At 44.5% G+C, this 25,914-nt stretch overlaps 1 protein-coding gene across 1 annotated transcript in view; it reads right to left on the bottom strand.

The window, feature by feature from the left end:
* The window catches only part of DRP2 (dystrophin related protein 2), an 85,703-nt gene extending 63,291 nt beyond the window's left edge, over positions 1 to 22,412 (bottom strand). The window contains exon 1 of the mRNA XM_063432210.1: positions 22,363 to 22,412. The gene's annotated coding sequence lies outside the window, so the exon portion shown is untranslated. The remainder of the gene's footprint in view (positions 1 to 22,362) is intronic.
* Between the last annotated feature and the right edge of the window lie 3,502 nt (positions 22,413 to 25,914).

The following is a 25,914-nucleotide window of genomic DNA, read 5'->3' as shown; positions in this document are numbered from 1 at the left end:
CCGCAGTCAACTTGGCCACGCGATACATGCAGTCACTTTCAGGAGGGAGGGCGCTATGTTGTGTGCTGCCCTCCAAACAGTCACCCAGCAATTGCCCCCCCCCCCCCCCCCCTGTGCAGTGCGCCCTAGGTGGCCGCCTGTGCCACCTAAGTGGCTACTAAAAAAGACTGGACATACCCCATTTGCAATACCTTGGGTTGTCTACTTTTGCAAATGGAATGCCATCATGGGGGTAATTCTCATTCCTGGGCTACCATATGGTCTCAAAGGCAACATTTCAACATAAAAAAAAGGAAATTCAAGCCTTATATTTGACTCAGTAACTTTTTAAAACACCATAAAACCTGTACATGGGGGGTACTGTAAAACGAAATATAGAAAGCCAACAATACCAACGTCACCAACTTACACACCAGACCACCTATAACAGAAATCAACACCATCTAAGCTGTCGGAGCAACCACGAAAAGAAAAGACACACACCACGAGACACCGAACCACACGCCTACCAGAGAAAAGACCATGACCCCCGCCCCCTCCACCCCAACCAAAACCTCCCTAACTCATCCTCACCCACCTAACCTCACCCACAGGAAGAACATAAGCAAAGAAAAAACGTTGGACAGACAACAACCACAAAGGAGGATAACACACACACATAACACCCATATGGAACCTAAACTTGCAAGAAACACAGATGCAAAAATACCACCAATGGGCTACACAACGAAAAGGGTCAGGGACTCCTGGTTACCACCCCTCCCCTGCAGTCCTACAGAGTACTCCAAGACTACGGAGCCTCTCTACCACTCCTTTGTTCTTATGTTGTTTAAGGTTTCACTTAAACTTGTTTTGTTTATGTTGTCCATATCAATGCAAAAATCTGACAGAACAGGAATGCACCGAAGAAAGCTCAACAGTTGCTTTAACATTTAACAACTCTTTCTTCATTTTCTTTTGTATGATCATGAAACTGCTGGAACACTCGAACTTCGGCTTTTGCATAAGCCCATTTACTATTCACATGTAATATCCAAATGCCTGTAATCTCTGTCATTGAAAAATAAAGAATTACAGAAAAAATATAGTAAAACGTATCACAACAATTATATCGTCAGTGAAAGTACACTAATATTTGTGTTCAGCAAAGTCTCCCGAATAAAACAGTAGCCCCCATGTACAGGTTTTATGGTGTTCTGGAAAGTTAAATATGGGGCTTGCCAGCCAAATTCTCTGGACGTTCTGCCTGGGTTGTCAGGCAGGCCCCTCAGATTGTGATTAATAAAATGACTTAATTATGTAAAAGTATTATATAAATATATTTGTAGAATTTAAATATATATGTTTATATAGGTATATGTATATATATATATATATATATATAACGAAGCAAAATAATCCTGCACTCCACAATCCAAATGTAAATGCCCGGTGCTTGTCCAGCAAAATACAGACAATGAAAGGAAGATAGCACTCCCAGGACTTGTAAATAAAGTAAAACTTAACTTTTAATCAAACAGCAGAAGGTCGACGTTTCAGTCTGTTAACCACAGACTTTCATCAGGACTAGTGCAACACACCATAAAATGACATATATATACAATCAGTACATAATGGTAATCAACTTACCCACCACCAAACCAATTACTTCTCCCTGTCAGCTCCGGCTGGGTCTGCCGCGGGTTACGCCGACGCCAGTGCGTGCGTCGCGATGACGTCATTACACGGCGCCGGCGTCATCACGCCACGTGACCACACGCCCGTCGGCATCATGGGGAGTGTTGTCATGGAAATAAACTCCATGGCAACCAAATAAAAACAATAATGAACGGCTGAAACGGCATTGAGAAGAACACATGGACAGTATTACCGAACTGGATACAGAAGTGTAACCACTATCCCTATATAACCGGGGGATTCAAAGCTTTAAACACATACAGTCCTAGGCAGACCAATATAATAGATAGAACACTGCAGGGATAAACTCTATAGGAAGCCCAATGTTAATTACAAATTAAACAAACAGGTCCATAGTATTAATATAGAGAAAGAGACCCTTAAATCCAGAAAAGTATATACAATATATGCACTATATACACTATCTACAATCACAGCGCCTACTAGTCAAATAAATTGTCTTGATAGCCCACCAAATTTAGTGACTGAGAAAACAAATCAAATGGACCAAACAATGTCCAGGGTACTTAGACCATGATATCAAAATCCATAAGGAGACAGGGTAGTGTCCCAACTGTACAATAACCAGGATAACAGGGTATACCTACTCGGTGGCTTGTAGGAATAATACTTAGATAACCTGTTATGGTGCAACCTATTGTAGAACATATAAATAAGTAGAATTAATGAAAAACACATATGGAGAACCCACTATGTAGATGGGTACCCCTGCCAATCTGTTAGCTATACTAGTGATTATCACTTACAGTAAACATAGAAATATGAAACATATTGAAATATGAAGCGAATGACCATCCTCGAAACTGAACAACCAGGGAGGTAGCTTAACCCCAAGGGCGGGCTCCCAACACCTATGCCAGTATACATCAAGTCATTCAAAGTATTAGATCATAAGAACACAGATAATGAATATTTTTCATTCAGTCCAAGGGGGTGGACCGTTTGTAAAGTCCTTATCCAGAACAGTTCTCTTTGTAGGAGCATTCTTTTGCGATCTCCCCCCCTCCTAGGTGCAGGGACATGATCGATAGCCATGAGCTTCATAGATGGCAAATTATGGCCAAGTTCAAGAAAGTGCTTCGCTACCGGTAACTCCGACTTCTGGTCCCTATAAGCTGTTCTAATGCTGGACCTATGGTTTCGGATACGTTCCCTCAGGGGCAAGTCCGTTTTCCCAATGTACGTTAAGCCACAAGGACACATGAGTTTATATATCACGAAATCGCTGGTACATGATAGTCGATGTTGGATGCGGAAGCTAGTCCCCGTATGTGGATGTGTGAACGTCTTTCCAGGGATCATGTGTCCACAAGTCACACATCCAAGACAGCGATAACATCCCAGGTTCTGTGGAGTATTACCCTTCGTGTAGCAGTGGACTGGATCGGTGTTCACTAGCAAATCCCTCAGATTTTTGTTCCTCTTGTAGCAAAACATCGGAGGATTCTGGAATATTGGAGGTAATGTTACATCGTTGCTGAGTGTTCTCCAATTTGCCTCAATGATTTGTTTGAATTTAAGAAATGATGTTGTGAACGTGGTGGGGAAGACCAATCTGTCGGTCTTTGTCTTTGGAGCAGGAGTGTCAATTGTAGCCAACCCTCGGTCAAGTGCCTTCTGTAAGATCTGGCATGTATATCCACGTTGTCGAAACTTCTCCCACATTAACCCTAACTGTTCTTGGGCTCTCAATGGATCTGAGTTGTTCCTCAGAACACGCAAGAATTGCGAGTAGGGCAGAGAGTTTTTCAATGAACCAGGGTGAAAGCTATTGGCCTGAAGTATAGTATTTCGGTCCGTCGGCTTAGAGTATAGAGTATAAGCCAGCTTCATCCCCTCACGGAGTACTCTGATGTCCAGAAAATCAACAGTTGTCTCATCCATTACCGCTGTAAGTTTAATGTTACTTGTGCTTAAGTTGATGGATTGAACCATCTCTTGGGCCTCAGCTATAGTACCAGTAACCAGCATAAAGATATCGTCGATATATCTTGCATATTTCAGGATACGGTCTTGATAAGGTTCCAGTATAAATCTGTTTTCAAATTCGAACATGTAACCGTTGGCATACATGGGTGCCATGGCTGCACCCATGGATGTACCAGCAATTTGTCTGTACCACTCCGTCTCGAACCTGAAGTAATTCTGGGACAGGACTATTTCCAAGAGCTCCAACGTGAACTCTACAGGAGGACCTGTATAGTGCGTGGACTGCGATAGTATTGATCTCATTGCGTCTATACCCTCCTGGTGGGGTATCACGGTGTATAGACTTGACACGTCACACGTCAATAGAACAACCGGTTCAGAAGGTAATGTTGTCTCGGATAATAATCTTACGAAACTCGGGGTGTCCTTTATACAGGTGGGAAGATGTTCAATGGGTTCTTTAAACAAGAAATCCAGCCACTTTGCCAGAGGTTCCAGAACTCCCCCAATCGCTGAAACTATGGGGCGGCCTGGAGGTTTGTCCAAGTTTTTATGGACTTTAGGTAATGAATAAATTACTGGAGTTCTTGGTGAAGTTGCCTGGAGGTATTGATAAAGTTCCATGGAGATATAGTTGGAGCGAAGCCCTCTTGATAGACATTCTTCAATCTGGTTAATGACCAGATCCGTAGGGTCCTTTGATAGTTTGACATATGTGTTGTGGTCCGACAGTTGTAATAGGATTTCAGAGCGATAATCTGAATAATTCTGGATGACGATGCCACCCCCTTTGTCGGCCGGACGGATGATGATCTCCTTATCAGCAGATAAGGATTTGATAATGGCTCGTTCATTCTTAGTACAATTTGAATGATGCGGATGGTTGTGTTTCAAGTGGTCAGACGATTCCTTCTGTACTGAACGTAAGAAGGACTTAATGGATACTTGGTTGGGCATGGGGTCAAATGTGCTTTTCGTTCTAAATTTGTTAATGGGATTCGTTGTATCCTTAGTTTTGGTCTTAAAAAAATCTTTTAATCTTAACGACCGACCAAATTTATACAGTTCAACTTCCCAATCCAAGGGCTTAACTCCAGACGTAGGGACAAATGATAAGCCTTTACTGAGCATACTGGTTTCTTCTGATGTCAGAGCTCTAGAGGATAGATTGAAGATTGGGGCTATCTCTGTTGACGGGGTGGCCGTCCTCTTGCCCCAGAAGGTACGCCCCCTCTGGCCACGTCTAGTGATGTACCTCCGCCTGCTATTCCGTATCTGCTCTGGTACCGTGTCCGTATAGACGGTTCTTCGGCTGCTGCCCTGTCTAAAAAAGGTTGTGCAGTGCTTGATGAGCTATCAGTTCTCCGTGTTGTGAAAGAATCATGCGGTAGTTCAGACTCAGAGGTGGATTCTCCTGAAGTTCTATCTATTGTGAACTGTCTAGGTTTACGGATGGGTCTGCGTTTCTTAATGAAGTACGGTGTGTGGCGAAACCAACCTCGCCACTGGGCCCTGGAGAAGCCTGTTTGCTAGCCTCCTACCTGCTGACTATGGCCCTGACTATGACACACTATGGTGTGTAAGGGAGAGGAGTTTGTTACCCCCTCTCCCCACCGACAACCTAACCCACCAAGGGGAGACAGTAAACCCCTCACCAGCGCAGATGGGACCGTGGTCTCTGCGCCCTGCCTACAGGGAGTACAAAGGGTCAGCCCTGCTCCCCAGCGGCAGTCTACTGTGCAGGGAGAGGAGCCTGATATTGTCAGGGTACCTGAGGTCTCTACCTCTAAAAGAGGTAGAGACTTAGTAGTCTATCCGTCCAAACGAGCTGTTTCCTTCGTTCCTCGCGGTTCATCCAGTCACTTAAACACCGACCGCGAGGAATCCACGTCCTTTTCTAGCGGGACGCTCAATACGTGACGTCATGACGCTATCACGAGCGACCTGCCACTCAAGTGTCCGATATCCAATCGGTACTTGTCAGAGGCGTGTCTACCATCCGGAGCCAGGGTATTTAAGCTTACTTCTCACTTCAGCTCATTGCCCTGTCGTGGTTCTAGCTTGTCTAGTCACTCAGTGCCCTGGTATTCTAGTTTGCTCTATTGGTTTTGACTCGGCTTGTCGTACTACCCTGCTTATCTCTGTTATCCCTTGACCCGGCTTGTCTCTCGCTTATCTGTCTTCTCGTTCCCTCGACCTCGGCTTGTCTCTGACTATTCTCTATTACTCTCGGTACGTTAGTCCGGCCATTCTAAGGCCCGGTATACGTACCTTTCCACTCTTTGTACCCTGCGTGTTGGATCCCTGTCCCGATCCTGACATTACGACAGGGCCAATGGATCCTGCAGGTACAAACAGTCAGCTTGGTTCTTCTGATCCCAGGTTTGACGCCATGGAGCATAGGATGGATCAGATGGCTCTAGCACTACAGGCACTTTTGTCTCGTGCTAGTAACCCACCTGAGGAGACACGTACTCCTTCTATTTCTCCTGCAGTCTCAGGTCTAGAGGTAGCCACTGTAGGTGCTTCTTCCCGTATTACCCCACCAGTACGTTATGGCGGGTCACCGGAGAAGTGTCGTGGCTTTCTGAACCAGATTAGCATCCATTTCGAATTACAACCCCGCTCTTATCCTACAGATAGAGCGAAGGTTGGATTTGTTATTACTTTACTCATTGAGAAAGCTCTGAGATGGGCCAATCCTTTATGGGAGAATGATAATCCACTAGTCTATAATTATAATGCCTTTGTAGCTGCGTTTAGAAGAACTTTTGACCCTCCTGGTAGAAAGGTCAATGCAGCTAGATTACTGTTGCGCCTTAGACAGGACAATCGAACACTTGTGGATTATGCACTAGAGTTCAGGTCCTTGGCGGCAGAAGTTAAGTGGAACGAACAGGCTTATATAGATGTGTTTCTGAATGGGTTATCAGATGTAATTCTTGACGAGGTCGCTACTAGAGAACTCCCTGAGAATTTGGAGGATTTAATTTCTTTTATATCTCGTATTGATGAACGCCTAAGAGAGAGGCAGAACACTCGAGATAGGACCCGTAGACCCTCCTTTAAACTAGCGCCTACCTTTCAAAATTCTGAGTTCGAGGACTTACGTATTTCTGAACCTATGCAGATAGGCAGTACTCATCTCACAGAGAGGGAGAGACAGTACAGGAGAAGGGAGGGTTTATGTATGTATTGTGGAGTCAGAGGTCATTTACGCCTAAATTGTCCTAATCGTTCGGGAAACGCTCGCACCTAAGTTTCTCTAGAGGACAGGCCTTGGGTGTTTCTACTTTGTCCTCTATTCACAACTACAAAGAGCTCAGGCTTCTGTTACCCGTTTCTTTAAAGTGGGAAAAGGGAGTAGTAAAGACTATGGCACTAATCGATTCTGGAGCTGCTGAGAGCTTTATAGATCAGGGTTTTGCTGCCAAGCATGCTATTCCATCCCAGTTAAAAGAGACACCACTGGCTGTTGAGGCCATCGATGGTAGACCGTTACTTGAGCCTGTTATTTTCCGTGAGACCATACCGATTAACTTAACTGTTGGCATCCTACATAGAGAGGACATATCCTTACTGCTCATTTCTTCTCCGTCTATTCCCATAGTCCTGGGGTACTCCTGGTTGAGGAGACATAACCCTATTATTAATTGGGAGTCAGGGGAGATAGTTTCATGGGGACAGAATTGTCAAGATTGCGTCATTGTATACCTAGATGATATACTCATACATTCTAGTGAGATTGAGACTCATCACAAGCAAGTCAGGAGGGTTTTGCACAAGCTTCTCCAGCATGGCTTGTACTGCAAGTTGGAGAAATGTAGCTTTGATCAAACCCAGGTAACCTTTCTCGGCTATGTGATCTCTGGGGAGGGATTTAAGATGGATCCGGATAAGCTCCAGTCCATTCTAGAGTGGCCTTTACCCAAAGGTCTTAAAGCCGTACAGAGATTTATTGGGTTTTCTAATTATTATAGGCGCTTTATTAAGGGTTATTCTTCAATTATCGCGCCTATCACCAATATGACCAAACAGGGGGCTGATACTAAGAATTGGACTACTGAAGCTCTTCTTGCGTTCAAAACTCTCAAGGAGCTTTTCGCTTCCGCTCCAATTTTAGTTCACCCCGACACTTCCCTGCCTTTCCTACTTGAGGTAGACGCATCAGAGACTGGTTTAGGTGCTGTCCTATCTCAAAGGTTGGGTGTTGATAAACCATTACATCCATGTGGATTTTTCTCTAAAAAATTGTCTGGTACAGAGAGCAGATATGACATTGGTGACAGAGAATTACTGGCGGTTATCAAGGCTTTGAAAGAGTGGAGACATTTATTGGAAGGTACATTACATCCTGTTACCATTCTAACGGACCACAAAAATTTGTCTTATATCGGAGAGGCCAAGCGTTTGTCCTCCAGGCAGGCTCGTTGGTCGTTATTTCTTACCCATTTCAATTACGTTCTGACTTACAGACCTGGGTCAAAGAATTCTAAAGCCGATGCGCTATCTCGCCAATATGAGCCTTCTGCTTCAGTTGAACCACTTTTGTCCTCCATTGTACCCAAATGCAATATTATTGCTAATACCAGTCTCAAAATCCATTCTCCGCTACTTGACCAGATCTTGAAGTCACAACATCTGGCACCCGGAAACACTCCTGAGGGAAGAAACTTTGTCCCTCCTGAACTCCAACTGGAGCTCTTACAATGTTTTCACGAAAGTAAAGTAGCTGGCCATCCTGGTATTCGCAAGACATACTCTCTGATATCCAAGGATTTCTGGTGGTCTTCACTACGAAAAGATATTGAGGAGTTCGTCGCAGCTTGTGAGACTTGTGCCAAGACTAAACAACCTCATACATCTCCTTGTGGTCTGTTACACCCCTTGGACATTCCTGAGAAACCTTGGTCCTGTTTGTCCATAGACTTTATCGTAGATTTGCCTGCTTCCAAGAGACAGACTGTTATTCTCACGGTGGTGGATAGATTTACTAAGATGGCCCATTTCGTGCCATTACCTAAACTTCCGACTTCTCCTGAATTGGCAGAGATTTTTGCGAGAGAGGTTTTTCGCCTACATGGGATTCCTTCGGAGATTGTTTCTGATAGAGGTTCTCAATTTGTCTCACGTTTCTGGAGATCCTTTTGTTCTCAAATGGGAATCAAATTGAACTTCTCCTCTGCCTATCACCCTCAGTCTAACGGAGCTGCTGAACGTACCAATCAAAAGATCGAGCAGTATCTACGTTGCTTTGTTTCCGAACACCAGGACGATTGGGTCGGTTTGATTCCTTGGGCGGAGTTCGCACACAATAACCTTGTTTGTGATTCAACTCGTTCTAGCCCTTTCTTCATGAACTATGGCTTTCATCCTTCAATTTTTCCTTCGGTTTCCTCTTCTCAGGGGATACCGTCGGTTGATGATCATGTCGCCAACCTGAAGAAATTATGGGATCAGACTCGGCAAATTCTGTTACATAATTCCTCGTTATTCAAGAAACACGCTGACAAGCATAGAAGAGCGGCTCCTGTCTTTGTTCCTGGGGATAGGGTGTGGCTGAGTACTAAGAATATTCGCCTAAAAGTTCCATCTATGAAATTTGCTCCTCGCTACATAGGTCCTTACAGGGTTCTCACTCGTATCAACCCGGTTGCGTATCGCCTTGCTCTGCCACCTGCCTTACGCATTCCTAACTCTTTTCATGTCTCCTTGTTGAAACCTCTTATTTGCAACAAATTCTCCTCTAAGGTTTCCTCACCTCGTCCTGTTCAGGTGGAGGGTCGGGAGGAGTACGAGGTCAGCTCCATCATTGATTCCAGAATTTCAAGGGGAAAATTGCAATATCTGGTCAACTGGAGGGGATATGGTCCTGAGGAGAGGAGTTGGGTACCTCAGGAGGACGTTCATGCTTCTCGCCTTCGCAGAGCATTTCACCTCCGCTTCCCATCTCGTCCCGGTTCCTTCCGCCCGGTGGGCGTATCTGAGAGGGGGGGTACTGTCAGGGTACCTGAGGTCTCTACCTCTAAAAGAGGTAGAGACTTAGTAGTCTATCCGTCCAAACGAGCTGTTTCCTTCGTTCCTCGCGGTTCATCCAGTCACTTAAACACCGACCGCGAGGAATCCACGTCCTTTTCTAGCGGGACGCTCAATACGTGACGTCATGACGCTATCACGAGCGACCTGCCACTCAAGTGTCCGATATCCAATCGGTACTTGTCAGAGGCGTGTCTACCATCCGGAGCCAGGGTATTTAAGCTTACTTCTCACTTCAGCTCATTGCCCTGTCGTGGTTCTAGCTTGTCTAGTCACTCAGTGCCCTGGTATTCTAGTTTGCTCTATTGGTTTTGACTCGGCTTGTCGTACTACCCTGCTTATCTCTGTTATCCCTTGACCCGGCTTGTCTCTCGCTTATCTGTCTTCTCGTTCCCTCGACCTCGGCTTGTCTCTGACTATTCTCTATTACTCTCGGTACGTTAGTCCGGCCATTCTAAGGCCCGGTATACGTACCTTTCCACTCTTTGTACCCTGCGTGTTGGATCCCTGTCCCGATCCTGACAGATATCCCCTCTCCCCAGCGGCTGAAGGTGTGTAAGGGAGAGGAGTTTGTTACCCCCTCTCCCCACCGACAACCTAACCCACCAAGGGGAGACAGTAAACCCCTCACCAGCGCAGATGGGACCGTGGTCTCTGCGCCCTGCCTACAGGGAGTACAGAGGGTCAGCCCTGCTCCCCAGCTGCTGAAAGTGTGTAAGGGAGAGGAGTTTGTTACCCCCTCTCCCCAGCGGCAGCTTAGCGCACCAAGGGGAGACAGTAAGCCCCACACCAGTGCAGATGGGACCGTGGTCTCTGCGCTCGAGTTACAGGGGGCAGAGGTAGTGGGTCCTACCCCCCAGCAGCAGCGTGATTTATTGGGAATTGGGAGTCCAGTCTCCACTCCCCAGCGGCAGTGTGATTTGTTGGGAATTGGGAGCCCAGTCTCCATTCCCCAGCGGCAGTGTGAATTGCAGGGAATTGGGAGCCCAGTCCCCATTCCCCAGCGGCAGGCTGAGTTACAGGGGGCAGAGATAGTTGGTCCTACCCCCCAGCAGCAGTATGATTGTTTGGGAATAGAGAGCCCAGTCTCTATTCCCCAGCAGCAGGACACTGAATTGGGAGGAGAGACAGTCGGTCTCCCTCCACAAAGACTGAAAGTAGGCATGGGAGAGGAGATTGTTACCTCCTCTCCCCAGCGGCAGATCATCAATGGGCAGAGTGTTCTAATGGGAGAGGAGATTGTTACCACCTCTCCCCAGCGGCAGATCATCGATGGGCAGAGTGTTCTAATGGGAGAGGAGCTGGTTACCACCTCTCCCCAGCGGCAGCTTAATGTAGCAGGGGGAGACTGTAAGCCCCACACCTGTGCAGATGGGACCGTGGTCTCTGCACTTCCAGCACAGGTGGTAGGGACGGTCGGTCCTGCCCCCCCACAACAGGGCTGTTTAGCCAAAGGGGAGACAGTCTGTCTCCAGCAGCAGAGCTGTGTAACTAAAGGGGAGACAGTCGGTCTCCAGCAGCAGAGCTGTGTAACTCAAGGGGAGACAGTTGGTCTCCAGCAGCAGAGCGCTGTAACTCAAGGGGAGACAGTCGGTCTCCCCCTCTGGCAGCAGAGCTGTGCATCTAAAGGGGAGACAGTCGGTCTCCAGCAAGGCTCCAACCAGACTACTCCCGGGGTAGTGCTGGCACCAGGGCAGAGTACCGCTGGGCTCTGCCCACTCAGCAACCCACCAAAACAGCCTACCAGTCCCCCACACAGCCATGGTGAGGCACCTGGACCGGCACAAGTTTTTTTCTTACTCAGGTGTAGTAACCATTTATTGTGGGTGGGCTGTACTGCTGTTTCTGTTTTGTGGGTGGGCTGCTGGACTAACAAGGGCACTGACCGGCAAGAGGTCAGGTACCCTGTTAGTCTGTTTGGAAAAGGGGAGAAATGTGGCGAAACCAACCTCGCCACTGGGCCCTGGAGAAGCCTGTTTGCTAGCCTCCTACCTGCTGACTATGGCCCTGGGTTATTTGGGGCATATTGTACTTTATATTGCTGCTACTGGCCCTTTAAAATCAGCGATGGACATATTGGGACTTTTGGGACTACTGTCCCTTTAAGACTGTGGAGCATATTCCAGTATACTGCCTTTAATATTACATATGTATTTATGTGTGTTGAGTTTAACCTGGGATAGGTATGCAGCATTCACCTGATTGTTCGGTAGAATCACTCCATTCATTATATTGAGTGAAACTACCGAACAACCAGACCACCCAGGAATAAGTGTGCCTCCAATTACAGTTTGCAACAATGTTGCAAACGGGTAATTGGCAATCAGTGTAATGTATTCTTTGTCCTCTGGGTGGCCGCCATTCGGGAAACAAACACGTGGCGGCGGCCATCTTAAACTACCGAACAGCGGTGTTTTGCCGTCGAGTGTCTGGAACTAAAATCGGACACTTGACTAGGCAAACACCGCTGAGACCTCCATACTTCCAGAAATTCGTATAGAAACTACCGAATGACCCGCCGTTCGGTAGAAAGAACCCCACAAACAAGGGAATTCATTCAAACCCTCTCCAGGCTCTATAACACAGGCAATTCGTCTGTTTTCATTCCCTTGTTTGTGACCGACCGCAGGGCCAAAATGCATGGGACTGTTTTCGGATACTTTACCCATGCGGTCGGTCAAATCTTTGGAACCCCATATCTCACGAACCGTTCATCCGAATGACTTGAATTTTGAATATGTTGTCCCCCTGAATAAGGGCTATCCAGCGATGCTGGGTTTAAAGGTGTACCCCCGGGTTTGGGGGTACATCCAGAACTTGGCTGAAAAGGTGTACCGGATAATTGGGTTTAATGTTATCTGAGGGGAGGGGATGTGTGGGCTGAACCATGTATGTGATTGGATATTTTATGCCTCCCCCTGGGTGTGGACTGTATGTGTATTATTGTAATAAAAGCCGGGCTGGATGAGCCAGTCCAGAGTTCCTGTTTTACCCTCAAAGTGATGTGTCGTCTCATTATTGGGGGAAGGATTTATTGCATGCTGTTCCAGTTGACTGCTAGGAGTACAAGCCTATTCGTATGGTTCCTATTCAATGGTCTACAGCATTCATATGCTTGGGAGAATTTAAAGGTTTCTCGGATTCGGTGATTGTGGTGTCTGCCAGAGTGCTTGGAGTCCTCAGGAAGCACTAGGAGCATCCATTAACGGAGGTACCCGGTCGGGGTGCCAGGCGATCCGTTACACGGTGTATCCGACTTTCCACTGAGCCATCTATATACCCGATGCTCCTTATAATCCGCTGTCACCCTCTCCTGTTTTTCTCTTTTGAATTTCACCAAGTCAGTCTTGTAATTCTTAATGTTGTCCTCCAGTTTTAATAAGGTAGTTGCCGATTCCGGTGCTGATAGTAGTACCGCCTGTCTCGTTTCTAATTCGGAGATCTTCCTCCTAATTTGAATTAAATCTTCTCTAACGTCCTCAATGATGATAAGCATAAGATCTAGTGAACATTTGTTTAGAACAGAGATCCAGCGTTTACAGACCTGAGGCTTCAATCTACCGATGGTGGGGATATTTTTAACCCGAAAACCTCGTGGAATTTGTAACTTGCGGTGGTATTCAGACAGGAAGAGCCCATGCAGATCCAAATCAGTCTCTCGTTTTCTAAGTCTTAATAATTCAAAATAAATGTCCCTTAGAGACGTGGTATTAGGTAAATCAGATGTAGATGTTGCCCACCGTATCCTATCTGCATCCTCCTCACTGTACTGCCATGTTTCCGCCTGTTCAACTAAACCACCAGCCAATGTAAAAAAATCTTCCATAGAAGATCCATTGAGAGCCCAAGAACAGTTAGGGTTAATGTGGGAGAAGTTTCGACAACGTGGATATACATGCCAGATCTTACAGAAGGCACTTGACCGAGGGTTGGCTACAATTGACACTCCTGCTCCAAAGACAAAGACCGACAGATTGGTCTTCCCCACCACGTTCACAACATCATCTCTTAAATTCAAACAAATCATTGAGGCAAATTGGAAAACACTCAGCAACGATGTAACATTACCTCCAATATTCCAGAATCCTCCGATGTTTTGCTACAAGAGGAACAAAAATCTGAGGGATTTGCTAGTGAACACCGATCCAGTCCACTGCTACACGAAGGGTAATACTCCACAGAACCTGGGATGTTATCGCTGTCTTGGATGTGTGACTTGTGGACACATGATCCCTGGAAAGACGTTCACACATCCACATACGGGGACTAGCTTCCGCATCCAACATCGACTATCATGTACCAGCGATTTCGTGATATATAAACTCATGTGTCCTTGTGGCTTAACGTACATTGGGAAAACGGACTTGCCCCTGAGGGAACGTATCCGAAACCATAGGTCCAGCATTAGAACAGCTTATAGGGACCAGAAGTCGGAGTTACCGGTAGCGAAGCACTTTCTTGAACTTGGCCATAATTTGCCATCTATGAAGCTCATGGCTATCGATCATGTCCCTGCACCTAGGAGGGGGGGAGATCGCAAAAGAATGCTCCTACAAAGAGAACTGTTCTGGATAAGGACTTTACAAACGGTCCACCCCCTTGGACTGAATGAAAAATATTCATTATCTGTGTTCTTATGATCTAATACTTTGAATGACTTGATGTATACTGGCATAGGTGTTGGGAGCCCGCCCTTGGGGTTAAGCTACCTCCCTGGTTGTTCAGTTTCGAGGATGGTCATTCGCTTCATATTTCAATATGTTTCATACTTCTATGTTTACTGTAAGTGATAATCACTAGTATAGCTAACAGATTGGCAGGGGTACCCATCTACATAGTGGGTTCTCCATATGTGTTTTTCATTAATTCTACTTATTTATATGTTCTACAATAGGTTGCACCATAACAGGTTATCTAAGTATTATTCCTACAAGCCACCGAGTAGGTATACCCTGTTATCCTGGTTATTGTACAGTTGGGACACTACCCTGTCTCCTTATGGATTTTGATATCATGGTCTAAGTACCCTGGACATTGTTTGGTCCATTTGATTTGTTTTCTCAGTCACTAAATTTGGTGGGCTATCAAGACAATTTATTTGACTAGTAGGCGCTGTGATTGTAGATAGTGTATATAGTGCATATATTGTATATACTTTTCTGGATTTAAGGGTCTCTTTCTCTATATTAATACTATGGACCTGTTTGTTTAATTTGTAATTAACATTGGGCTTCCTATAGAGTTTATCCCTGCAGTGTTCTATCTATTATATTGGTCTGCCTAGGACTGTATGTGTTTAAAGCTTTGAATCCCCCGGTTATATAGGGATAGTGGTTACACTTCTGTATCCAGTTCGGTAATACTGTCCATGTGTTCTTCTCAATGCCGTTTCAGCCGTTCATTATTGTTTTTATTTGGTTGCCATGGAGTTTATTTCCATGACAACACTCCCCATGATGCCGACGGGCGTGTGGTCACGTGGCGTGATGACGCCGGCGCCGTGTAATGACGTCATCGCGACGCACGCACTGGCGTCGGCGTAACCCGCGGCAGACCCAGCCGGAGCTGACAGGGAGAAGTAATTGGTTTGGTGGTGGGTAAGTTGATTACCATTATGTACTGATTGTATATATATGTCATTTTATGGTGTGTTGCACTAGTCCTGATGAAAGTCTGTGGTTAACAGACTGAAACGTCGACCTTCTGCTGTTTGATTAAAAGTTAAGTTTTACTTTATTTACAAGTCCTGGGAGTGCTATCTTCCTTTCATTGTCTATATATATATATATATATATATATATATATATAATTCTTTTGATATATATATATAGCTATATATATAGATAGATAGATATCTAGATGTATTTATAACGTCATTCTAAATGTATTTTGAATTGAACATATATGTATATTAATATCAAAATACAGTTAGAACAAATTAAAACTGGTATATAATTAATTTTTTATTTTTTTTTTAAATTTATTTATTGATTATTTTCATTATATATATATATATATAATTAACGTCATTCTAAGTTTTTTAAATATTTATATATTAAAATATTAAAAAACACTTTTATTAATGATGTATGTGTATATTATTATTATTATTTTAATTCTTTATATAGCGCCATAAAATTCCGTAGCGCTGTACAATGGTTAAAAGTACTTAGCTCATATATAAAAAATATACATCATATACAAAAAAATTATTATACGCTCACAGTAATGTGCAATATGACTATCACAGAGCTCCAAAGCAATACAACTCACAATAATGTGCACAGTTTGGGGTGGGGTGGCAGAGTGAGGGGGTGACAAGTAGCAGAGGAAGGGAGGGGGTGACAGGTGACAGAGCGTGGGTGGTGGTTACAGGTGGCAGAGTGAGGGGGTGACAGAGTGAGGGAAGGAGGGGGTGACAGACTGAGGGAGGGAGGTGGTGACACAGTAAGGGAGGGAAGGAGGTGGTGGCAGAGTGAAGGAGGTGGTGACAGGTGGCAGAGTGAAGGAGGTGGTGACAGGTGGCAGAGAGGGGGTGACAGAGTGAGGGAGGGGTGACAGTGTGGGAGGGAGGGGAAAGACAGGTGGCAGAGAAGTGCTGACAAGTAACAGAGTGAGGGAGGGTGTGACAGATAACAGTGTGGGACGGAGGGGTGACAGGTGGCAGAGTGAGGGGGTGACACAGTGAAGGGGTAACTGGTGACAGAGTGAGGGAGGTAGTGACTGGTGACAGAGGGAGGGTGTGACAGAGTGAGGGAGGGGTGACTGGTGACAGAGGGAGGGAGGGGGTTACAGAGTGAGGGAGGGGGTGACTGGTGACAGAGGGAGGGAGTGACAGAGTAAGGGAGGGGCTGACAGAGTGAGGGAGGGGTGACTGGTGACAGAGGGAGGGAGGGGATGACAGAGTGAGGGAGGGGGTGACTGGTGACAGAGGGAGGGAGGGAGTGAACGAGTGAGGGAGGGGGTGACTGGTGACAGAGGGAGGGAGAGGGTGACTGGTGACAGAGGGAGGGGGTAAAAGAGTGAAGGAATGACTCCCTATCTTCCCCTTATTTCCTCTCTCTCTCTGCTCCCTCTGGTCTCTCCCAGGCTGCTGCTCCTTCACCCTGCTGGCTGAGGGAGGGGGTAAAAGAGTGAAGGAATGACTCCCTATCTTCCCCTTATTTCCTCTCTCTCTCTCTGCTCCCTCTGGTTTCTCCCAGGCTGCTGCTCCTTCACCCTGCTGGCTGTGAGAGGGCTCTGTGTATGAGGAGAGTGCAGTGTGTGTTTATGTGTGAAGGGTGTAGTGTGTGTGAGAGAGGTGCAGTGTGTGTGAGGGAGGCAGAGTGTGTATAGGGTGCAGTGTGTGTGTGTAGTGTGTGTGTGAGAGGTGCAGTGTGTTTGAAGAGTGCAGTTTGTGAGAGGGCAGTGTGTGTGATGGTGCAGTGTGAGGGGGCATTGTGTGTGAAGGGTGCAGTCTTTGTGTGTGTGAAAGTGCAGTATGTGTAAGGGGTGCAGTGTGTGTGAGGAGTGCAGTGTGCAGGGCCAGGCTGGGGATACAAAGCAGCCCTAGAAAAAAATCTATGCCAGCCCCATAAGTCATTGCGCCATATATTGTTGCATGTAATATGTAAGGCTATGTCTTGCCAACCCAGATGATCTCAAATATATTGCTTTTTCTAGTATAAAATGTACAGTAAGCATACTCACATGCAGACACAGACAATCTCACTGACACACGCAAGCTCATTGATACACCGCCTCATAGACAAACACTGATATACATAAGCTCATTGACATAAAAACACAAGTTCACTCACTAGCAGGCACACACACACAGCTTAATGTAGTGGTTCTGGTGTCTATAGCCTGTCCCTGCAGGCTTTTCAATGTAAACACTGACTTTTCAGAGAAATGGCAGGGTTTACATTGCTTCCTAGTGACACCTCTAGTGACAGTCACTCAGATGGTTACTAGAGGTGTTTCCTGTGTCAGTTTTGCACAGTGTGCAGCACCTACATTCAGGGCCTCCACGATCTGGAGGTGCTGAACGCTCCCCATAGAGATACATTAATTCAATGCATCTCTATGAGGAGATGCTGATTGGTATAGAGTTTTGCAGCCAATCCTATGGCAGAGCACTGGATTGGCTGAGATCATCAAGCTTGATGATCTCAGCCATAGAGGCAGGGCCAGTCGAGGGAAGACCAGCACGGCGTGGGAAAAAAAAAAAGGTGAGTGAAAAAACTAATTTTAAACACACACAGACACACACACACACCCCATGACACACACATATACCATGACAGACACACACACCTTGACTGACACACACATACCATGACAGACACACACACCTTGACTGACACACACACCTTGACAGACACACATACACACCTTGACAGACACACACTTTGAAAGACATACACACATCATGACAGACACATACACACCTTGACAGACATACGCACACACCATGACACAGACAGTCACACACACACACACACACACACCATGACAGACAGACACACACACCATGACACAGACAGACAGACACACACACACACCATGACACAGACACACACACACCATGACAGACACACACCATGACAGACAAACAGACACACACATACACTCACACTGACATACTGACACACATTATTGCTGCCTGTGGGCGACCGGCCAGGGGGTAGTGCAGGGCAGACAACTGGGTGTGCTGGCGGCTGCAGAGGGAGCTGTCTGTGCTGGCGGCCGCAGGGGGAGCTGTGTGCTGGCGGCCACAGGGGGAGCTGTGCTGTCTCTGCTCTGCTCCCCAGTGCATTAAGTAGCACGCAAGGGCGGGGGAGCAGAGCAAAGACAGCACAGCTCCCCCTGCGGCCACCAGCACAGACAGCTCCCCCTGCGGCCACCTGCATACCCAGCTGTCTGCCCGGCCCCAGGTGCCGATGGCCCACCAGGAAATTTCCCGGTATTGCCGTGGCAGTGTGTGAGGGGTGTCGTGTGTGTGAAGGGTACAGTGTGTGTGTGTTTGTGTGTGTGTGAGAGGTGTAGTGTGTGTCTGAGGGGGCATTGTGTGTGAAGGGCCAGTGTGAGTGAGTGGTGCAGTGTGAGTGAGGGGTGCGGTGTGTGAGGGGGCAGTTTGTGTGTGTGAGGGGGAAAGACTGTGTGTGTGTGAATGTGTGTTAGGGGGCAGTCTGTGTGTGTGTGTGTGAGTCGTGCAGTGTGTGTGAGGGGGCAGTCTGTGTGTGTGTGACGGGTGTAGTGTTTGTCTTATTGTCTCCCCCTGCCTTCTTCTTACTTTTTACCAGGGAGGGGGGACATAATGCGGCAAGCACAGGTGGTCCAGTGGTGGTCCAGCTGCAGGCTGACTCTCCTGTCCTCCTGTGAGCACAGCACTGTATCCGAGTGTTGCCATGGTAATGCGCAGCAAAGCTCCGACCAGCCTGCTCGCGGGAGGAACAAAGGTCCTCCCAGGCCCTTCCCTCCCTCTGCTGTGCCAGCATGCCAGTGAGGGAGATTTTTAAACTACTCACCAGCGTGAGAGGGCGAACAGCAAGTCTGCCTCTGCATGGGCAGGCAGGGGAGATGATCTCCCCTGCCGGCCTTGGTCCATGGCCATCGAGGCCCACCGTTCATTTTCTGCAGAACACACCACCGCCCAGTAGGGCAGTAGGGACAAGGTTGACTACCCATGAACTAGACAGACTTTACTGGCATTTTAATTTATTTTACAGAGGTCGAGGCATGTATTCTAAGTAAGGAACCTTTATAATAAATAACAATAAATAATATATTTTTTGTCAATGTTAGAGTGTTTCTTTAAGAGTTAAAGTCATTTCCACAAAAAAACTGCACTATTGGAGGAGGGGAGAAAGAAAGAAACGGAATATCACAATATGTCAAGTACTACCTGTAAAAAATAACAGCAAATTGTGCAGGTAAACACGTTATCCCACCACCTTTTCAAAGAGCATTTTCAATAGTACATTCTGTTAGTATTGCCAATGTTCATTCATGCTCTATCAAAGGACAGACTCTGCAGGTATCTAGCATGGATAAAGAAACTTACTGATAGCTCAATCATTCACTACAATATTCAAGATAAAGAAATAAATAAAGCAGTCAGGCACCACAGTGAGTAAAATAAAGAACACTATTTTGTATGTTCCCCACTCAGCTCATATACTTAAAGCAGCTCTAGGGTCTCACGTGCGAGAGTACAACACTGAGGTCCATGCAGGACCCCGCAAGTTCGCAGAATCCTCCCTAGACAGAGACTTTTCCCCTCACCCGTCACTAATGATGGATGTGGACTTGACAATCTTCGACAAGACTTGACTCCACCTTTTTGTCAAGCAGAGGAAAACTATATATAGGGTTACTCACTAAAGTAGTACTAAAAAATTGATTGTCGGTAGTAAAGTATTGATTTTGCTTCCCTGGTGGGCTGGGTAAACTTGCAAATTTGGCATGTGAGAATGAGCCGAGATTTAAGTGCCTTACAACGATATATCGTATTTACTTGAATCTAATGCGCACCTCAATTTTTGAAACCTGGAAGCTGAAAAATGTTTTGCTGGCGAATGTAATGAGCATTTATATAAGAAGATACAACTATACAACATTGTGCTACAATGAAAATGTTTATTCCCATATACCATAGTAACATTGATGGTATTTCAATTTTAGTGATACATGTTAAGTCTTTTCTTTCTTAAACCCTCTTACAGAAACAAAATTTGCCTGTGTGAATTCACCACTTTTAATTTGTGAGTTTGAATTCGTCTGTTTGAAATCACCAGATTTTATTCACTAGTTTGAAGTCACCAGTTTTAATTCGCCAGAATGAAATTCGCTGGAATGCAGTTTGTCGGAAAAATTTCACATTTTCCCCCGAATGTAATATGCCATTGCATCTAATGCTCATTCAAATTTTGGAAACTTTATTTTACAAAAAAGGTACGCATTAGATTCGAGTAAATACTGTATTTGGATAATTAGTTCTATTATACTGTCAGTTAAATCTTAACTACCTTTCCCTGGTAGTAGCAAAACTAAATTTAGTCTGCGCATTTACAGTATTGGGAAGGAAGGGATTACAGCTAACTGTCCTATCAAGATTCAGTTGTTAATTACTTATTGCATGTTTACTTGCAATATTTTAGTCCATTATTCAATTTTAATGAGTTGCCTTGTACCATATATAGACAGACATCCACACATGATGCTGACTGCCATATTTTATCATAGCTATAGCGTATATTCAGCCAAAAAGTTTCCTTACTGGCCCATCTGACACAAAATCTTTGGACACATAACAGCTGGGCCACTATTGTGCTTTCAGGTTGTGAGTAGTCACTTATTGCTTGTCACCCACACACATATGCTAGCTACGGCAATGCTGTTGATAGATATGGTGGGGGTATGTACCATCACTCCTCCCGCATCCATAGAACTCTATAGTTCATTCGTACTGGGTTATTCGCCAAAGTGTAAATTGTTACGAATTCAAAGTGAATTTTAAATGTTATGCCTAAACAGCCGAATTGGAAAACGTTTTCAGTTCAGCTACTTTAGCCTAATATTTGAAATTTACATTGAAATCCTAACAATAACCTTCATAAGTCTTTTCTTTTTTTAAGCACTGGTGGGGATACTCACTAAAGTCAAATTTCACAAAAAAATAGCCAAACTGGAAAGATTTCAAGTCATTTATGTTTTCAATATGGCTTTTGTTGGCCTAAAATTTAAAATTCCCACTTTGTTGATAACCCTGTGGGCTATTTTCTGGCGTTTAGTCTGGAGTGGAAGTGTCTGGATGCTGGGACAGTACAGTACCATGCAAGGATATTTTAAAAGGCACAGGGCAATGGTAGTCATACAATGGATGGATTGGAATGCTTGTTACAATTTGACTTCATATCAATGAGGTAATGGTTGGTAAAGATTCTTATTGTTGGTAATATGCGAACATTTATTACTACTACAAAAAATATAAATACCCAAAACACAGCAAACTACTACTCTCCTCTCAGCTCCTATCCTGTGTTCAATTGTTGCCTAAAGTGAATAATTGATTCAGGTATTTTTGCCGTTTAACTAAAATACATTAAATATACCATGTAGAGGATAAGGTACATTAATGATATATCTATGGGGAGCCCCCAAATTTAAATAACCTGCTATTTAGACAAACTATTATATAAATACCAACACCATTATTGTGAACTCTCAACACAGATGCTTGTAGACTTTGTAAATAACTACACATAAAACTGGTTTGAAATACATTTATATTTAGCATGTAATGAGAACATAGCTCTGATAACTAGATCTGTTATATATTAACTAGTTCACTGCTGGAGCCACTATCTTGGATGGAGCAGGTTACTGATGTAAATCCACAGGTAAAATATGCAGAAATGCAAATGCCTTAATCCCACATGGGTGTGAAACAGTCTTAATGTTATGTATAGGTCAGTGAAACGGTCTTATTGTTGTTATGGAACGGGAAATATTTAAGTCCAAAGCTAGAGGATAATAAATTGCAAATGAGAATAGGAGAGATACCCAGTGATGGATGAGGAGGAGAAGGGAGTGGTACCCATCCCAGATGGACAGATTGCTTTGGACAGTAGAGTGGAATCCACTCTGTGTGTATGTGTGTGTGCTATACAGGGCAGGGTGTTTAAAAACATCTTGTGAAAGATAAGGGCCTACCTTGAGCTGAGCTGGGAGAAATGAGGGGCCGGACTGAGACCCTCTGCTCTGTCTGCGCCTGTCTGATTTTTCACCCTCCCCCATATTAGTCTTACTAACACACTCCCTCCCCTCACCCACCCCCCTTCTCATATGTTAATCACTGAACCGGGAGAAGCATCTTCTAATGTTCGTGAGGAGCTAAAAAAATATCAATAAAAAAATGTCTGTGTGAACATAAATAAATGAATAGCCGCTTGCTTTTTTTTTTTTTTAGAACTGATTTTCTTTCCTTCAAGAACTTGTGTTCTTATTTCTCCTGTAAAAAAACACTATCTCCAGTAACTAACTGTATCTAAACTGCATCTATCTAGAGAACTCCTCAAAGTCAGCTGCTAGTGGTTGATCTAAATATTTGCTTCTTTTATCCACAGGTACAATATAAACAACACAGCAAGCTACAGCTTCATTTCATGGGTGAAATTTATTGCATAAATATATACATATACACATACATTTATAGTAATGTCACTGAAATGCTGAATTGTATTCACTAAAATTCACATTGCAAAACCATAGTTCATTATAGTGGCTATGTTGCTCATAGTAATCCTTAATAGTTTTTAATAAAGGATTCCATTTACTACTACACAAAAGACATTGATAATTTAAACATGTATAAATAAATGTTTACACAATTTTAATGGTAAACTGTGACAAAAGACACGTTTCAAAATATTACTTTAGAATATCATAAAGCGCTTCTAACAGAACGATACAATGACCCTGATGATGATGTAGAAGTAGATTTGTCCAAGTCCTTGAGATTTTTACAGATAGGTACCCATACCAAAATACCAAAAATATATATATATATTAGAGGTTCTTCTTCCTAAAAGTTGCTGTGTCCATTGCACAGTTGTGGAAGGAGAGAAAAAAAAAAACAAACTACCTACTGGTGACACTAGAGTGAAGAACAGTCTGTTTAAGGTCAACTGATAATGTCTGAAGCAATGCACATTATTTATTATTAACACGTTCATAATTATTTAAATCTTCCTTAAATAGGCTATTTAAAAAAGATGATGGAAACAAAGAAGGTACTTTTACAAGTAAAGAAACCTGGAGTAAGAAATGTTCTTATGAACAGTGTGAATATCTTCTTAAAGGAACACTATAGTCACCTAAATTACTTTAGCTAAATAAAGCAGTTTTAGTGTATAGATCATTCCCCTGCAATTTCACTGCTCAATTCACTGTCATCTAGGAGTTAAATCACTTTGTTTCTGTTTATGCAGCCCTAGCCACACCTCCCCTGGCTATGATTGACAGAGCCTGCATGAAAAAAAAAACCTTACCTTAAATAATTGTATCTCCATCTCTAAATGGAACTTTAATCACATACAGGAGGCTCTTGCAGGGTCTAGCAATCTATTAACATAGCAGGGGATAAGAAAATCTTAATTAAACAGAACTTGCAATAAAGAAAGCCTAAATAGGGCTCTCTTTACAGGAAGTGTTTATGGAAGGCTGTGCAAGTCACATGCAGGGAGGTGTGACTAGGGTTCATAAACAAAGGGATTTAACTCCTAAATGGTAGAGAATTGAGCAGTGAGGCTGCAGGGGCACGTTCTATACACCAAAACTGATAAATTAAGCTAAAGTTGTTCAGGTGACTATAGTGTCCCTTTAACCAGTCCATTCGAAGATGATACTCTCTATACAGAGGGGTGCAAAGATACAAGGAAAGACAAAAAAGTTGCCAAAAGGAATTGAAAAAAAATCTGACGCTAGGCAATTAGGAGGAAGATTGGTATTTTTTTAGGAAGTTAAGAAGTTTAAGAAGTTAGGGGGGGAACAAGATGCTCAGTCACTGGGTCATCACCAAATTTAACAGTTTTCTAACTGATTTTGCTCAGATATGTGTTCAGAAAGGCTAAATATATATATTGAATATTGGTGTGGGTTTCTACAGATCATTTTTCATATCTTACAAAACAAATTTTTATTTTTATTTTTAAATTCTTTATTTTTGGTGCAGTTTCAGCAATACAGATATAGGTATATGTGCCACGACAGCAGATGCACGATAAACAGTCACATTTCGTTTGTCTCATGTGTTGGGCCGAGTCGAGCTATGCACATTTTGTATTGATAAGGGCTATGTAGTTTTAGCGAGGGACTGACTATGCCAGTGGTGCATGTTAGATGTATGTCTATTGTCGTCCCAGGGGGACTCTGCGGCTATGTTGGGGCGCTGGCACAGGTTATGGCCTTTGTAGTTGCTTAGTTCCTCACGTGGTTGGACATGTGTCAGGTTGGGTAGCGGAGCAAGGTCTAAGCCTTTGTGTCTCGTCTATGTGAGAGTGCAGTGTGTTATGGAGCTCGGGTATACAGGGGTCATGTGACCACTTCTGTAATTGTTTGTTTTGTTCCAGCTAGGCCGGTGCTCCCGCCTAGGGGCTCCAAGGTGTACTGTGCCCTATAACCCCGGGCATTTAGGGGGGGGGGGGGAGGAGGGACACTGGTTTGGGCGCTGGGCCATCGTTTCACCGTCACGGGGCTGTGTAATCAGTACTAACCGGTGAGGTTGGGGTCAGTGGTAACAGGTTGTAAGTGATTTAGCTCGTCATCAGAGAAGACAGCAAAACAAAGCGAAATAAGCAGTGAATAAAAATACACAAAAACATAAATACATAGAACGGTAACAGTAGGCTGGCAATGTGGCCAATGCAGGTTTCAGGATGCTGGTCCTGGGAGCGTGGTGGCTGGTGCCCTGGCGTTGTTGAACAGTCCCAGGGTGGTCAGTAGGGCCGGACCTTCTCCTAAGTTGGAGATCTTGTAATGTTGGTCGCCTTTAGTCACCCATACAGGGAGTGCAGAATTATTAGGCAAATGAGTATTTTGACCACATCATCCTCTTTATGCATGTTGTCTTACTCCAAGCTGTATAGGCTCGAAAGCCTACTACCAATTAAGCATATTAGGTGATGTGCATCTCTGTAATGAGAAGGGGTGTGGTCTAATGACATCAACACCCTATATCAGGTGTGCATAATTATTAGGCAACTTCCTTTCCTTTGGCAAAATGGGTCAAAAGAAGGACTTGACAGGCTCAGAAAAGTCAAAAATAGTGAGATATCTTGCAGAGGGATGCAGCACTCTTAAAATTGCAAAGCTTCTGAAGCGTGATCATCGAACAATCAATCGTTTCATTCAAAATAGTCAACAGGGTCGCAAGAAGCGTGTGGAAAAACCAAGGCGCAAAATAACTGCCCATGAACTGAGAAAAGTCAAGCGTGCAGCTGCCAAGATGCCACTTGCCACCAGTTTGGCCATATTTCAGAGCTGCAACATCACTGGAGTGCCCAAAAGCACAAGGTGTGCAATACTCAGAGACATGGCCAAGGTAAGAAAGGCTGAAAGACGACCACCACTGAACAAGACACACAAGCTGAAACGTCAAGACTGGGCCAAGAAATATCTCAAGACTAATTTTTCTAAGGTTTTATGGACTGATGAAATGAGAGTGAGTCTTGATGGGCCAGATGGATGGGCCCGTGGCTGTATTGG

Source organism: Pelobates fuscus, chromosome 9 (genome assembly GCF_036172605.1).
Source record: "Pelobates fuscus isolate aPelFus1 chromosome 9, aPelFus1.pri, whole genome shotgun sequence".
NCBI lineage: Eukaryota > Metazoa > Chordata > Amphibia > Anura > Pelobatidae > Pelobates > Pelobates fuscus.
This window is presented reverse-complemented; position numbering and strand designations above follow the sequence as displayed.